Genomic DNA, 16,300 nt, shown 5'->3' with positions numbered 1-16,300 from the left:
ATGAGAAAGAACCTGCCTGCTATGCAGGAAATGCAGATTTGACCCCTGGGTCAGGAAGATCCCCTGGAGAAGGGAATGACTACCCACTGCAGTATTCTTGCTTGGAGAATTGTGTGAACAGAGTAGCCTAGCAGGCTACAGTCCATGGGGTGTCAAAGAGTCAGACTCCACTGGGAGACTAACACTTTCACCTCACCACTCCTTGAAATTTTAGTTGACTTGGTTGTTTTGAATATTTTCAATAGATTTTAATTTTATACAGAGAAATCCATGGTTCTGTGCCTTTTGTGCTATGAGGGTTCTATTGTTCAAATACTAAACAAATTGTGTTCTGTATATGTATTGTTTTTTGTTAACAACACAGTAGGTAGGCCTGATGAAAATAAGCCTGGCTATAGAAATGCTTATTTGTTGGGAGGGTGCTTGTCTGGATCAATGATGAGAAAAATTGTCTGAGGATGCTGAGGGACTCATTCCAGATGTCAATCTGAGGTCCAGATGAATGCACCTCTAATCAGACAAATAAGAACCTCATAGCTTGGCTTTGACTACATAACACTGCTGTGAGCATGCCTTTTCTTTCTTCCAGAGCAAGTCATCCTATTCTACATTTTCATGCCTCTTATGAGGCATGTAGATATGCTAAGTGACTTGCTTCATTTTGGTCATTTCGAACACAGTTGTAGATAGAACTTTTTAAAGGAATTGTTCTTGAGAAATAAATGGCGGGTGGGGGGGTGGCAAATGTTGAAGTAGAAGCGGTTGAACAACTGTAATGGGTACTGAAAGCATCATTTGTGGTTGAGCTGGAAGAAGGGAAGATTGCATGACTATAATAAATTTTGACAATGAAATTTGACAGTATTAGTGCTTTGTTATTTTTATTGTTGAATATTTTTGAGACTATGTCTTTTTTTTCTTTTTGTTTGTTTTTGTTTTTTTCTGCTACACTTTTCTGAGGTAGAAGGACTGAAATGAGGGCCTCTACTTCAGAGAATATGGGTGAGTAACTGTATCAGGATCATTGAAAATTCATATGTCTCATGCACTGTGCCACACCCTGAAGTCTCAGTGTTCATCTGTTCAGTGGCTTACTGGATAATGTCTTCATGATGTCCTTTTCTTTGGTGATTGCCTCTGGCCTCATTTCCAAATTTTAAGTTTTATTTTATCTGCATTTTGGGTGAACTGACAAATACAGAATCTTGGAAAATTGTTGTTTTATACATTTTCTTGTTGCAGTGAAATATCCTTTGGTGAAATTAAACTGTGCTTGGGAGTTTTCTTAACATATTATGGTTTCAGAATGTTGACCCCATGATTGAGATCATCATTGTTAGATCATTTTCGTCAGATCTGTAAGATCATTACGGGTCATTATTGCTATTCTTCTAAATGTTGAAAGTGAAAGGCGCTCAATTGTGTCTGATTCTTTGAATTCTCCAGGCCAGAATACTGGAGTGGGTAGCCTCTCTCTCTCCAGGGGATCTTCCCAACCCAGGGATCAAACCCAGGTCTCCCACATTGCAGGCAGATTCTTTACCAGCTGAGCCACATTTGACTTTAATTAGAATTTTTCCTTTTTTGATCTGAAAAATTATACTTTATACTTTCTGAACTCTAAGGCCATGAAGATTTTAAAGGATAAAAAGCTTCATTTTTCTGTAACACAAATAATTTCAATTTTCCATATTGCATTAATCTCACAAAACATACTATGTTGGATTAATCAAGTGTAGTAAAATTTCATATATTGAATAATTAATCACTATTTCTTGTTAAATTGAAACATCCATCAGTTAAGAAAAATAGTCTGTACATTCTTTCTCCAACACTACAGTTCGAAACTGTCAATTCTGTCCATAATTCTTCAGGCATTCTGTCTATCAGATCCAATCCCTTGAATCTATTTGTTGCTTCCATTGTATAATCATGAGATACTTGATTTAGGTCATACCTGAATGGCCTAGTGTTTTTTTCTGCTTTCTTCAGTTAAGTCTAAAGTTTGCAATGAGTTCATTTTCTGTGTCACAGTCAGCTCCCGGTCTTGTTTTTGCTGACTATTTAGAGCTTCTCCAACTTCGCCTGCAAAGAATGAAATCAATCTTATTTCAGATTTGACCATCTGGTGTTGTCCATGTGTAGAGTCTTCTCTTGTGTTTTTGGAAGAGGGTGTTTGCTAGGAACATTGCGTTCTCTTGGCAAAACTGTGTTAGCCTTCGTCCTGCTTCATTTTGTACTACAAGACCAAACTTGCCTGTTATTCCAGGTGTCTCTTGACTTTCTTCCTTTGCGCTCCATTCCCCTATGATGAAAAGGACATCTTTTTTATTGGTGTCCTTTTAGTTCTAGAAGGTGTTATAAGTCTTCATAGAACCATTCAAATTCATCTTCCTCAGCATTTGTGACTGAGGCATAGACTTGGATTAGTATGATATTGAATGGTTTGCTTTAGAAATGAACTGAGATCATTCTGTTGTTTTTGAGATTGCACCCATGTACTGCATTTTGAATTCTTTTATTGACCATAAGGGCTATTCCATTTTTACTAAGGGATTCTTGCCCAGAGTAGTAGGTATAATGGTCATCTGTATTATTCACCCATTCCCATCCATTTTAGTTCACTGATTCCTAAAATGTCAATGTTCATTCTTACTATCTCCTGTTTGACCAATTCCAATTTACTTTGATTTGTGGACCTAACATTCCAGGTTCCTTTGCAATATTGTTCTTTACAGCATCGTACTTTACTTTCACCACTAGACACATGCACAATTAGATGTTGTTTCCATTGTGGGTCAGCCTCTTCATTGCTTCTGGAGCTATTTCTCCACTCTTCTACAGTAGCATAATGGGCAGTTGGGGACTTGGGGAGTTCATCTTTCAGTGTCATATCTTTTCCCATTTTCATATTATTCACTGGATTCTAAACACAAGAAGCCAAAGCACTTTATCATTTTTTTCCTCCAGTGGACCACATTTTGTCAGAACTGACCACCATGACCCATCCATCTTGGGTGGCCCTACAAGGCATGGCTCATAGTTTCACTGAGTTAGACAAGACTGTGATACATGTGATCAACTTGGTTAGTTTTATGTGATTATGGTTTTCTTTCTATCTGCTCTATGATAGATGAGGATAAGTGGCTTGTGGAAGCTTCCTGATGGGTGGGACTAACTATGGGGAAAACTGGGTCTAGCTCTGGTAGGCAAGACCGTGCACAAGAAAACAGTGACAGACTTCACTTTCTTGGGCTCCAAATCACTATGACTGGTGACTGAAGCCATGAAATTACAAGGCGCTTGCTCCTTGGAAGAAAAGCTATGACAAAATTAGACAGCATACTAATGATTAGAGACATCATTTTGCTGACACAGGTCCATATACTCAAAGCGATAGTTTTTCCAGTAGTCATCTATGGATGTAAGATTAGAACCATAAAGAAGGCTGAGCATTCTGAAAAAAAAAAAGAAGGCTGAGCATTGAAGATTTGATGCTTTCATACTGTGGTATCAGAAAATACTTGCGAGAGTACCTCAGACTGCAAGGAAAAAACCAGTGAATCCTAAAGGAAATCAATCCAGAATATTCACTGGAAGGTCTGATGCTGAAGCTGAAGCTCCAGTAATTTGGCCACCTGATGAGAAAAGCTGACACAATGGAATAGACCCTGTTCTGAGAAACATTGAAGGCAGGAGGAGAAGGGGACAAAAGGTGATGAGATGGTTGGATGGCATCACTAACTCAATGGACAAGGATTTGAGAAAACTTCTGGAGATGATGAAGGACAGAGAAACCTAGCAAACAGCATTTCATGCGGTCACAAAGAGTCGGACATGACTGAGTGACTGGAGAGGAGGCCAGCATGGATGCAGAGAGAAGGAGTCAGAATAGATCCCAGCCACGCAGGTGGGATCTGGTTTGGGTAGATGCATTTTTGATGCAGTTCCTGCTCTGAGTGCCATAGTTGGGGCTGTGCTGATGTCAAGGCCGAAGTGAGGAAGTTTCTGTGGTTTCTAGTTGGAGCCCCAGGCCCTATCTGAGGACCCCATCATTGCAGCCCTTTGATTTGGTGAGATTCCTGAGTGCCTGGTGGGTTGCAGTGGTTGCAGAGGCCTGGAAGACTGAAGCCAGGGGACAACAGCGATAGGACTCCATGGAGATGGCACATGTGTTCAGACACCAGGGCCTTTGCATGGGGACTCTGAGACACAGAGATACCCAGGAATTCCATAGGACACTCAGCCCCACATCACATCCCCCACCAGCCATGCATGCTCAGTCCGACAGACACCCACAGGCACTTGAACCTAATAACTGCACTCTGTTGACAGATAAGTACCCAGTTGTCTGTATGGGATCAATACACTTGACTTGCAGATGCAGGCCTTCCCCCCATGAAGCTTGCACATTGATCTCGCTCAGTGAGAGATCGGGTACACATCTGAAGCCTGCCTGTGCTTTCTGTCCCCTTGTCAGGTGAAGTTGCCAGATATGACTGTCCATCACCAGGAGACGAAGCTCAGCCTATGAGGTGGTAACTCGAGGTGCAGGGGAGTCCTACAAGAAGTGTGGCGGGCCCAGTTTCCTGCCAGTTCTTTTTGTATCACTGAGCATAGTACGCCTTCCCTTGCCCCAAGATGTGTCATGGATTTCGGCTTTCCTGGGACTGCCTGAGTGGCTGTACGTATGGGGGGACCATTCCTCTTGCTGAGAAACCTGGGGGCTCTGAGTTGCCCCGGCTGCTCGAGGACTCCCAGGTCACTGGCTCCTCCTTGGAGGGGCGCTGCCTGCCCTGTGAAGGTGGGCAGTGAACCAGCACATGCTCAGATCAATGATGACATCCTCACTTGCATTCCTTGGAAAATCTGAACAAAGTGAGTGAGAACTCACTACCGTCTCCTCATTGAAACTGAGGTCCAGCACATTGCTGCCCCTGGGGCTACGGTAGGGGCTAGTTAGCATGAGGGCCAGCTACATCTGTGTCACACACATGCAGACAGCACCCCGGCCACCACAGTTTGTGAGGCTCCCATGTGAGGGTGGGCTGTGGACAGCATTTGAGTGGACTTCAGAGTGCCAGGTCCTTGGTAATGACTGTGAGAGGCAGAGGAGGCTGCCAGCTTGGCAACTGGCGGTAGGAGTCGCAGTAGATCCTGGCTTAGGCCCGTTGAGCTCTTGGCTTGAACAGGTGTGTTTCACTCCAGTTCCTGCTGCAAGTGCAGTAGTTGGGGCTGTGCTGATGTGGAAGCAAAAGCAAGGAAGCTACAGTGGTTTCTTGATTGCAGCCCCAGGCCAGATCTGAGGCCCTCGCCATTGTGGCCCTTTGGGTAGGTAAGATTCTTGAGGGCGTGGTAGAATTCTTGAGGGTGTGGTTGGCTGGAGCAGTTGCAGTGACCTGGTGGACCAGTGGCATTGATGAAGGGCAATAGGCCTCATTTCTGCAGTTGGCAACTCCTCTATTGCAACTCTTGGCACAGTGCTTGATCTGTGGAGGCCACCATGGACTGTGGTGAGGTCCCAGGTCTGCAGTCCTCCTGTGGGTTAGCCAGAGTACCTAGGAAAAGTGTAGAGCAGGTGAGGAAAGTTGCAGTGTGATTTCCTGGGATGAACTGTTGCCCTGAGGCTGCAGGTACTGTCTTTGTGTTTCCGAGGATACCTTGGTCCCCTTGAAGGTGCCCTTGGCTCCCTGCAAAAGAGAGGGCCCACTGGTCCTCGGGAGACTTTTGTGGCCTTGGTGGCCTGATGTCTTGCAGGGGCCTTGAACAGTTCCATGTACTGAGGCCTGCCTGCCAGCCAGTCTGGGTAGAACTGAGGTCTGCACACCTGCCTGTTGATCCCTTTGACTCTTGGGCATGGAATTTGCAAGGTGTAAGACTTCCTAAGGGATGGGGCAAGATGGCCAGCCTGGGTGGGACTCAGGTGTCTTCTACCCTGCAGAGAAGTATCATCCACCAAGGCAGTTCTTGTGGTAGAGGTTGGGCCTTGGTTGGCATGCCAAGCCTGCCTCCATGGTATAGCCAGTGGCTGCCCTGACATGGTTTTGGGAAGCCTTGCACAGCAAAGCTCTTCTGCTGACAGTTCTTCTCAGGTCTTCTTGGAAGCAGCCTTGGTGTCCTGAGTGCACTTGGTAGTTGTGCTGTGGCGGAGAAGAGGTGCCGGGCAGAATGGCGTAGGTCAACTAATCAAGGCCTTCTTACTTCTGTGGGTCTTTCTGGGTGCTTATTTTCCCTTGTGTGAGCAGGGCACCTTGAGGCTTCTGATGGGGTTGAGAAGACCTGGGGACAGGAGCAGTTCAATTTGGACCAGGCCCTGGACTAGGGGAGCTTTTCCTCAGGTGTGGCCGGTACCCAGGGCCCTGCGGGCTGTGGATCTGAGCATAATCTGACTGCTAAAGGCTCCCAGTTTCTGTGGTAGTGACCCCTGAACCCTGGTACCTGAGGATGACCACCTCCCATCTTCATTTTCCAGTGGAGCACTGGAGAGTGATTGGACGCAGTCAGCTGGAGGAGTTGCATGCCCTGAGTTATTTTAGCCTTTTGAGGGTGTGGTGGGCCTTTTCTGCTCCAGGGCCAAGTTCATGAAATTGTCTGTCTTCTCAGGAAACTTCAGTTGTACCTTGAGGAGCTGGGACTTGTGAGAAATGACAACTAATTGTAGTAGTACTGGCATGGCCTCAGGACACGTGGCAGTTCCACAGAAGCTCCGCTTGCCGACTTTGAGCAGTCAGGTTTCTGTGCTTTGGTCAGAGGGAATGGGTTTTGGAAATCAGGAGCCCATGCCTTATGTGAACAGCCCCAGGGTGAAAGTTTGCATGGAGCTTGTGGAAGGTGTCAGGCGTGATCTGCCATATTGTGGGAAGGCTAGATGTCAGGGCTCTGTGGAGAAGGCATACCTTTTCAGCCAATGAGGCCTTTACAAAGGGGCTCAGCCTTTACAAGGAGACAACCAGGAGTTCCAGAGATGCACACCCAGAATCCTGAAAGCTCATCTTTGTTTGGACACTGGAACACACACACTTAGCCCAACATCAAGCCCCTCACCACAAACAGCCAAACTGACACACACAGATAATATATCCTAACTTCCTACAGTCTGCTAACGCATATGTATCCTCTGGGATATAAAGGATTGAGGCAGTTAGAAAGCAGATGAAAGCCTTCAACCAGGAACTGTCAGCGTGGATGTTATTCCGAGAGAATGGGATGCACATCTGGAGCGTGCCTGTGCTTTTCAGTTTTTAGGAACAGTTGCCGGGTATGACTGTCCGTCACCCAGGAAGAGGCCATGTGTGTTATGCGTGGACTCGAGGTGTAGGGGAGTCTTGTCAGACGTGTGGCAGGCCCAAATCGCTGTGGAGGGTACACCTTCCACCTTTTGGATTAAGGGTTCTGTTGGTTCCGTGGGATTGCCTGAATAGCTGTAAGTGTGGATGGACTGATCCTCTTACTGAGAAGCCTGGAGGCTCTGGATTGCCTAGCTGCTAGAGGACTCCCGTGCTCACTGGCTCCTCCTGGGAGCAATGCCGCCTGCCCTGCTGAGGTGTACAGCGAGGCACCTGGAGCTTCTGGGGAAAGTGCCCTTGTTCCTGAGGGAAGGCGGACTTGTGGGCAAGGACAGCTGAGCTGTAGTAGAAGCTGGCCTGGTCTCAGGGTAGGTGGCAGTCACACAGATGCGCTGCAGGGCCACCTTGGGTGGTCAGGTCCATGTGCTTTGATTGGAGGGTGAGTGACATGGGGATCAGGAGCCCAGAGCCTATTTCAGCAGGCCCTCTGAATGAATATTGCATGTGGCTTGTGGAAGGTGGCATGCCTCATCTGCCATGTTGTGTGACGGCAGGAGGTCAGGGCTCTGTGGAGAAGTCATGCCTATTCAGGCACTGAGGCCTTTGCAAAGGGGCTCTGACATAGAGGAGTTCCAGAGGCACACCCAGAATCCTGAGAGTATATCTTCATTGGTAGACCAGAACACACGCCCTCAGCCCCACACTGAATCCCCTGGCCACACACGGCTTTCAGAGAGACAGACACCCACAGGCACTTGAAACTGATTATCTGTCACTCCTGGTGACAGATAGGCATCCAGTTGTATGTAAGGGATTGAGGTAGTTGGGGCTGAGATCCAGAACTTCCCCCAGAGAACCATGGGCATCAGTATTGTTCAGCAAGAACAAGGGAACACATCTGAAGCCTACCTGTGCTTTCTGCCCACTTGTCAGGTGATGTTGCCACGTATGACTGCCTGTCACTCAGAATACAAAGACCTGCCTGTGCGGTGCTGATTCAAGGTGCAAGGGAGTCCAACAAGAGGTGTGGTGGGCCCAGGTTGCTACCACTACTTTTTGGATCACTGAGCATGGAACTCCTTCAGCTGCCCCAAGATGTGTCATGGATTTACAGTTTCCTGGGACTGCCTGAGTAGCTGTAAGTTTAGATGGACTGTTCCTCTTGCCGAGAAGCCTAGGAGCTCTGAGTTCCCCCAGCTGTTGGAGGACTCCCGGGTCACTGGCTTCTCCTGGGGGCTGCCCTCCCTTCCTGACTAAAGTGTACAGCGAACCAGCAGGTGCTTGGATTGATGATGGCACACTCACATGCATTCCCTGGACAATCTGAACAAAATGAGTGAGAAATTGATACCATCTCCTCATTGAAACGAGGTCTAGCACATTGTCTCCTCTGGGGCTAAGGGCAGGACTAGTTAGGAGTGTGGGCAGCTTCAACTGTGTAACACACATGCATAGAGCACTGGGGTCACCACCACTTGTGAGGCTCCTGTCTGAGGGTGGGCATGTACAGATGTTTGAGCGGTCTTCTTGGAATGCAAGCTGCGTGGTGATTGCCACTGAGGAGCAGAAGAGGCTTGTCCAATAGTGATAGGAGTCGCAGTAGATCCTGGCCTAGGCCCATTGAGCTCTTGACTTGAAAGGCAAATTTCGTCCTGGTTCCTGCTATGAGTGTGCTAGTTGGGGCTGTGGTGATGTGGAAGCTGAAGTGAGGAAGCTTCTGTGGTTTCTGATTGGAGCCCCAGGTCAGATCTGAGGCCCTCGCCATTGCAGCCCTTTGGGTTGGTGAGATTCCTGAGTGCCCTGTGTACTGCAGTGGTTGCAGGGACCTAGTGGAACGTTGGCAGGGGTGAAAGGAAATAGGCTTAGTTTCTGTTCTTCGCAGTTCTTGTATTGCGACTCCTGTCACAGTGTTGAGCCTTGCAGGACACTATGGACTGTGAGGAGGTTCTAGCCATACATTCATCAGGTGGGTTGTCCAGAGGCCTAGAGCAGAATGGTTGTGCAGGTGAGGAAAGGTGCAGTGTGATTTCCTGGGACAATCTGTCCCCTGAGGATTCAGGCACTGTTTTTGTTTTTGCAATAATATGTACTGTGGTCCTTTTGAAGCTGCTCTCGGCTGGGTGCAGAGGACAGGGCATTGCTGGGGATTGGGAGGCTCGGTAATAGGTGACCTTTGTGGCCTTGGTGGCCTGATGTCAGAAAAAGGACTTTCAAACTATATCTTTGAAACTGAAGAGTTGCAATAACGAGGCCTAGGAGCCAGCCCTGTGGGTAGTATTAAGGTATGTGCACATGCCCCTTGGCTCCACCCTTTAGCCCTTGGGACTGGAATTTGCAAGGAGTATGAATTCCTGAAGAATGGGGCCAGCCAGACGGCCCAGATCCCACCCAGGTGTTCACCACCCTGGCAGTGATATATCAACCTTGGAAGACCATGATTGTGGTAGTGATCCAGCATTGGTTGGCATACCAAGACTGCTTTGATGTAGTAGCCATTGGCTCCCCTGACATGATGGTGGGAAACCTGGAAAGTCCAAGGTCTTCCCCTGCCTGTTTTTCTGGAGTCTTCCTAGTGATCTGTGAGCACTCGGTGGTCTGGTGTGGTGGAGACAAGGTGCCAGGCAGAACGGCATGGTGTTGCCATAATCAAAGCCACCTTCTTTCTGTGGGTCTTGCTGAGTGCTGATTGTCCCGGTGTGAGCAGAGCCCCTGGAGGCTTCTGATGTGGGTGAGTCACCCTGGTGGGCAGGAGGAGTTCAATTGGAACCAAACCCTGCATTATGGGAGCTTTCTCTAGGGTGTGGTTGGCACCCTGCAGGCTGTGGATCTGAGGATAATCTGGCCAGGAAAGGGGCCGCATTTCTGTGGGAGTGACCCTTGGATCCTGGTACCTGAGGATGACCACCTCTTGTCTTGCACTTTCCAGCATTGCCCCAGAGAGTGACTGGACTAATTGGACAGGAAGAGGTGCATGCCCTGTATTCTTTTACTATGCGAGCGTATGGTGGGCTGTATCTGTCCCAAGGTCAAGTTAACCACACTATAGGCCTTCTCTGGAAAATTTCCTTGTTCGGGGAGGAGGTGGGACTTGTGGCAAGGACACCAGAACTGTAATAATGGCTGGGATAGTCTCAGGGTAAGGGACATTCACACAGATGCTCTGCAAGGTGATCTTGGGCGGTCAGGTTCCTGTGCTTTGGCCAGACAGCATGGGTCATGTAGGTCGGGAGCCCAGAGCCTGTGTCAACAACCACTCAGTGAAATTTTGCATGGGGTTGGAGGAAGGTGCCAGGCGTCATCCCCCATTTTGTGGGAGGTCAGGGCTCCATGGAGCTGACATGCGTGTTCAGACACCAAGGCCTTTGCATAGGGGCTCTGAGACATGGAAATACACAAAGAGTTCCAGAGGCACACCCAGAATCCTGAGAGCACATCCTTGTTGGTACACTAGAACACAAGTACTCAGACCCACATCAAGTCCCCCGACACGCTTGCACACTCAGTCAGACAGACATCCACAGTCATATGAACCTAACTTTCTGCACTCATGTCAACACATAGGTATCCAGTCGTACATAAGGGATAGCAGAAGAAGCTTTCCCTCAGTGAACCAGGGGCATCGATATTGCTTAGCGAGAAGCTGGGTAACATCTGAAGCCTGCCTGTGCTTTCTGTCCCCTTGTCAGGTGAAGTTGCCCGATATGACTGTCCGTCACCCAGGAGATGAAGCCCCGCCCGTGAGACAGTGACTCGAGGTGCAGGGGAGTCTGGTGAGAAGTGTGGTGGGCCCACGTTCCTGCCACTGCTTTTGCGATCACCGAGCACGGTACGCCGTTCCCTGCCCCAAGACATGTCTTGGATTTCAGGTTTTCTGGCACTGCCTGAGTGGCTGTATGTATGGAGGGACCGTTCCTCTTGCTGAGAAGCCTGGGGGCTCTGAGTTGCCCCTGCTGCTGGAGGACTCCCAGGTCACTGGCTCCTCCTTGGAGCGGCGCTGCCTGCCCTGTGGAGGTGGGGAGCCAGCCAGCATGTGCTCGGATCGATGACGACACCCTCTCATGCATTCCTTGGAAAATCTGAACAAAATGAGTGAGAACTCACTACCGTCTCCTCATCGAAACTGAGGTCCAGCACGTTGCCTGCCTTGGGTTTAAGGGTGGGGCTAGTTAGCAGTGAGGGCATCTCCGACTGTGTCAGACACATGCATGGGGGAGCCAGGTCACCACCATTTGTGAGGCTCCCATCTGAGGGTGGGCCATGTACAGATGTTCGAGCGGCCTTCTTGGAATGTGGGGTCCATGGTGAAGGGCACTGAGGAGCAGAAGAGGCATCCGGCTTGTCCAGTGGTGGTAGGTGTCGCAGTAGATCCTGGCATCGGACAGTGAGCTCTTGGTTCAGAAAGGTGTGTTTCCTCCCAGTTCATGCTGTGAATGTGCTATTTGGGGCCCTGGTGATGTCGATTCTGGCACAAGGAATCTTCTGTGGTGTGTGATTGGAGGCCCAGGTCAGATCTGATGCCCTCTCTGTTGCGGCCCTTTGGGTTGGTGAGGTTCCTGAGTGCCCTGTGGGCTGCAGTGGTTGCAGGGAACGGTGGCAGGGGTGAAAGGCAATAGGCCTTGTTTCTGCCCTTGGCATTTCGTGTACTGCAACTGCTGCCACAGTGCTTGAGTCTTGGAGGCCACCGTGGACTGTGCTGTGGTGCTAGGCCTGCATTCCTCCTGCAATTGGCCAGAGGCCTAGAGCAGAATGGTTGTGCAGGTGAGGAAAGGTGCAGTGTGGTTTCCTGGGACATTTTCTCCCCTGAGGCTGCAGGCACTGTCGTTTATTCAATGGTACATCACAGGATCCTTTTGGAGCTGCCCTCAGCTGGGTACAAAGGAGAGGGCATTGCTGGTGCCTGGGAGGCTCGGTGATAGGTGACCTTTGTGGCCTTGGTGGCCCGCTGCCAGAAGGACTCTCCAAGCGTATATTTGGTGCCTTGAAGAATTGCAGTAACAGAGGCCAAGGAACCAGCCCTGTCAGCGGTAATGCGTTATGTGCACCTGCCCCTTGGCCTTCCTGTGGCCCTTGGGTCTGTAATTTGCCAAGTGTATGAGTTCCTAGGATGGAGCCAGCCAGACATTCCAGATGGCACTCAGGTGTTCACCACCCTGGCAGTGAAGTAGCAGCCTTTGAGCCCCGTGTTTGTGGTAGATACTGGCATTGGTTGACATAGCAAGGCTGCCTCAGTCTAGTAGCCAGTGGCTCCCCTGGCACTATGGTGGTGAAATGCTGTTGCTGAGTTGTGAGAGACACCAGGATTCTTGGCCTTCCAGAGGAGAGGAATTCATTCCAGGCCAGGTGACGAAGCTTAATCACTCAGAGTTTTTCTGTGATAAAGTTTTATTAAAGTATAAAAGAGATAGACAAAGCTTCTGACATAGACATCAAAATCGAGTAGAAAACATGCCCCCCTTCTAGTCTTTAGCAGGACATTATATATCTAATAGCAGGCTGCTAATTAGAGAAAGGAAATATCTCAGAGCTCAGCACCACCAGGCCCCTCACCCACAACATGCACCTTGAAGGAATCTTGGCACAATGTGAGTCAACCTGGGCCATAAAAGGATTGACGTGAATTTTGAAGAAAGGTAGGTTTCCAAGGAAATACATAGTGTTATTAATGTAGATTGCATGCATGTATGCATGCTAAGTCACTTCAAAAGTGTTCTGACTCTGTGCGACCCTATGGACAATAGCACACCAGGCTCCTCTGTCCACAGGATTCTCTAGGCAAGAATACTGGAGTAGGTTGCCATTTCCTTTTCCTAATGTAGATTAGGAGAACAATTGTGTGAGTAAAACATACTCTTTTGTTGAGCCATTAGAGGTTCTGAATCTTAGGAGGAACTGACTTGAAGAAAAATAGTTCAGTTCACTTCAGTTCAGTCACTCAGGCGTGTTCAACTCTTTGCGACCCCATGGACTGCAGCATGCCAGGCGTCCCTGTCGATGACCAACTCCCGGAGTTTACTCAAACTCATGTCCATCAAGTCAGTGATGCCATCCAACCATTTCATCCTCTGTCGTCCGCTTCTTCTCCTACCTTCAATCTTTCCCAGCTTCAGGGTCCTTTCAAATGAGTCAGTTCTTTGCTTCAGGTGGCCAGACTATTGGAGTTTCAGCTTTAGCATCAGTCCTTCCAATGAATATTCAGGGCTGATTTCCTTTAGGATGGACTGGTTTGATCTTCTTACTGTCCAAGGGACTCTCAAGAGTCTTCTCCAACAACACAGTTCAAAAGCATCAATTCTTTGGTGCTCAGCTTTCTTTATAGTCCAGCTCTCACATCCATACATGACTGTTGGAGAAAACATAGCTTTGACTAGACGAACCTTTGTTGGCAAAGTAATGTCTCTGGTTTTTTATAAGCTGTCTAGGTTGGTCATAACTTTCCTTCCAAGGAGCAAGTGTCTTTTAATTTCATGGTTGCAGTCACCATCTGCAGTGATTTTAGGCGCCCCCCCCAAAAAAAAGTCTGTAACTGTTTCCCCATCTATTTGCCATGAAGTGATGGGACCAGATGCCATGATGTTAGTTTTCTGAATGTTGAGTTTGAAGCCAACTTTTTCACTCTTCTTTCACTTTCATCAAGAGGCTCTTTAGGTCTTCTTCACTTTCTGCCCTAAGGGTGGTGTCATCTGCATATCTGACATTACTGATATTTCTCCCAGCAATCTTAATTCCAGCTTGTGCTTCACCCAGTCCAGCAGTTCTCATGATGTACTCTGCATGTAAGTTAAATAAGCAGGGTGACAATATGCAACCTTGACATACTCCTTTCCTGATTTGAAACCAGTCTGTTGTTCCATGTCCAGTTCTAACTGTTGCTTCTTGACAGATTTCTCAGGAGGCAGGTCAGGTGGTCTGGTATTCCCATCTCTTTCAGAATTTTCCAGAGTTTGTTGGGATCCACTCAGTTAAAGGCTTTGGCATGGTCAATAAAGCAGATTTTTTTTTTAACTCTCTTGTTTGTTCTGTGATCCAATGAATGTTGCTAATTTGATCTATAGTTCCTATGCCTTTTCTAAATGCAGCTTAATTTCACAGTTCTCATACTGTTGAAGCCTGGCTTGGAGAATTTTGAGCATTACTTTGCTAGCGTGTGAGATGAGTGCCAAACTGTGGTAGTTTGAGCCTTTTTTGGCATTGCCTTTCTTTGGGATTGGAATGAAAACTGACCTTCTCCAGTCCTGTGGCCCCTGCTGAGTTGTCCAGATTTGCTGGCCTATTGAGTGCAGCACTTTCAGAGCATCATCTTTTAGGATTTGAAATAGCTCAACTGGAATTCCATCACCTCCACTAGTTTTGTTCATAGTGATGCTTCCTAAGGCAGGATGTCTGGCTCTAGGCGAGTGATCACACCATTGTGATTATCTGGGTCATAAAGAATTTTTTTTTATGTAGTTCTTCTGTGTATTCTTGCCACCTCTTCTTAATATCTTCTGCTTCTGTTAAGTCCATACCATTTTTGTTCTTTATTGTCCCCATCTTTGCATGAAATGTTCCCTTGGTATCTCTAATTTTCTTGAAGAGATCTCTAGTCTTTTCCATTCTATTGTTTTCCTCTATTTCTTTGCACTGATCACTGAGGAAGGCTTTCTTCTCTCTCCTTGCTATTCTTTGGAACTCTGCATCCAAATGAGTATATCTTTCCTTTTCCCCTTTGCCTTTCACTTCTGTTCTTTTCACAGCTCTTTTTAAGGCCTCCTCAGACAACCATTTTGCCTTTTTGCATTTCTTTTTCTTGGGGATGGCCTTTATCACTGCCTCCTGTATGATGAAATGAACCTCTGTCCATAGTTCTTCAGGCCCTCTGTCTATCAGATTTAATACCTTGAATCTGTTTGTTACTTTCATTTTATAGTTGTGATGGATTTGATTTAGGTCTTACCTGAATGATCTAGTGGTTTTCCCTACTTTATTCAGTTTAAGTCTGAATTTGGCAATAAGGAGTTCATGATCTGAGCCACAATCAGCTCCCACTCTTGATTTTGCTGACTGTATAGAGATTCTCCATCTTTGGCTGCAATAAATATAATGAATCTGATTTCAGTATTGACCATCTGGTGATGTCCATGTGAAGAAATACAGATCGAAGAATAAATACATAGTTCTTTAGCATAGTTTAATAAAAATATTTCCATAATAATACCCTTTAGTTAGCTGAAAGTTTGAGGAAAGTTAAATTCAGGTGGAACCAGTTATTGTCATGGCAACACTGAATTTTAAAAGAAACCTTTTAATTTTGTATAGAGAAGGGAAGAAATGTGACACCTGTAGTTTGTTTCCTCCTGGTAGTTAATAGAGAGAGAAAAAATGTCTGGCCCTTGCAGCCTATTTCCTCCATTTGGGGATCCCTAGCCTTCCTGTCTTTTCTTTTCTTTTAGGAGAATTATCTTGCTTAGGGAAAGGGGCGTCACTCTCATTACATAACTGCTTCTAAGCTGATAAGGGGCATCATCACTAAATTGGAGAGGCATCATATTCTGCTAACCCTCCTACTGAGGGTGTGATCCAGAGGCCCCAAGTAGTAGTTGGAGGAAGCCGCTGAAGTTGCAGGAGTTTGAGCAACCATTTGTAACTTAAAAGCCTTCATGCAGCTAGAAACAAATCCCATTACACAGGAGGGAGAAAACAGTAAAAACAGAACAATCAGCAAAGTTAAAAGTCAAATTATGTCCATAGATAAGGTACAAAGTGTTGCACCAGTCCATCTTGTGATTGTTAGATGTCATCAGATTAAGAAGAGGAATCACATATGATTGTTGTTGTCGAAGGTATCCACAAACTTGGAGAAAGTCCTTTGCTTGAAGTGGAGATGCCTACTATGGGAAGCTTTCCACTGATGAAGAGGGGAGCACTCTATAGACCCAGCAGCTAGACCTATTGTGAAATGCAGCATAGGAGTGAGCCCCGGAAAGGAAGGCATTATCTTGAGGATCAAATGACAGACTCAGGACTTTTGGAGTCAG

General features: G+C 47.1%; 1 long non-coding RNA gene and 4 other non-coding genes across 6 annotated transcripts in view; all 5 read left to right on the top strand.

Moving 5' to 3' along the window:
- Nucleotides 1-429: 429 nt before the first annotated feature.
- LOC122419922 lies at nt 430-496 on the top strand. Its single transcript, XR_006263128.1, has one exon. It is a non-coding gene; the product is annotated as a small nucleolar RNA SNORD109A (small nucleolar RNA).
- Nucleotides 497-548: 52 nt separating this feature from the next.
- LOC122454830 overlaps nt 549-16,300 on the top strand; it is an 80,944-nt gene continuing 65,192 nt past the window's right edge. The window contains exons 1-2 of one of the 2 annotated variants that reach the window (XR_006273531.1): nt 549-563; nt 965-1,002. This is a non-coding gene — a long non-coding RNA (uncharacterized LOC122454830). Of the gene's footprint in view, nt 564-964; nt 1,003-11,097; nt 11,113-16,300 lie in introns of those variants that run through there. The other variant, XR_006273534.1, reaches the window with a different exon arrangement.
- Nucleotides 4,830-4,922, top strand: LOC122419859. The gene has a single exon (XR_006263072.1). It is a non-coding gene; the product is annotated as a small nucleolar RNA SNORD116 (small nucleolar RNA).
- On the top strand, nt 8,570-8,661 carry LOC122419862. Its single transcript, XR_006263075.1, has one exon. It is a non-coding gene; the product is annotated as a small nucleolar RNA SNORD116 (small nucleolar RNA).
- Nucleotides 11,323-11,415, top strand: LOC122419856. The gene has a single exon (XR_006263069.1). It is a non-coding gene; the product is annotated as a small nucleolar RNA SNORD116 (small nucleolar RNA).

Source organism: Cervus canadensis, chromosome 17 (assembly GCF_019320065.1).
Source record: "Cervus canadensis isolate Bull #8, Minnesota chromosome 17, ASM1932006v1, whole genome shotgun sequence".
Classification (NCBI taxonomy): domain Eukaryota; kingdom Metazoa; phylum Chordata; class Mammalia; order Artiodactyla; family Cervidae; genus Cervus; species Cervus canadensis.
Note: the sequence above shows the minus strand (reverse complement) of the source record. Positions and strands in the feature narration are given on the sequence as shown.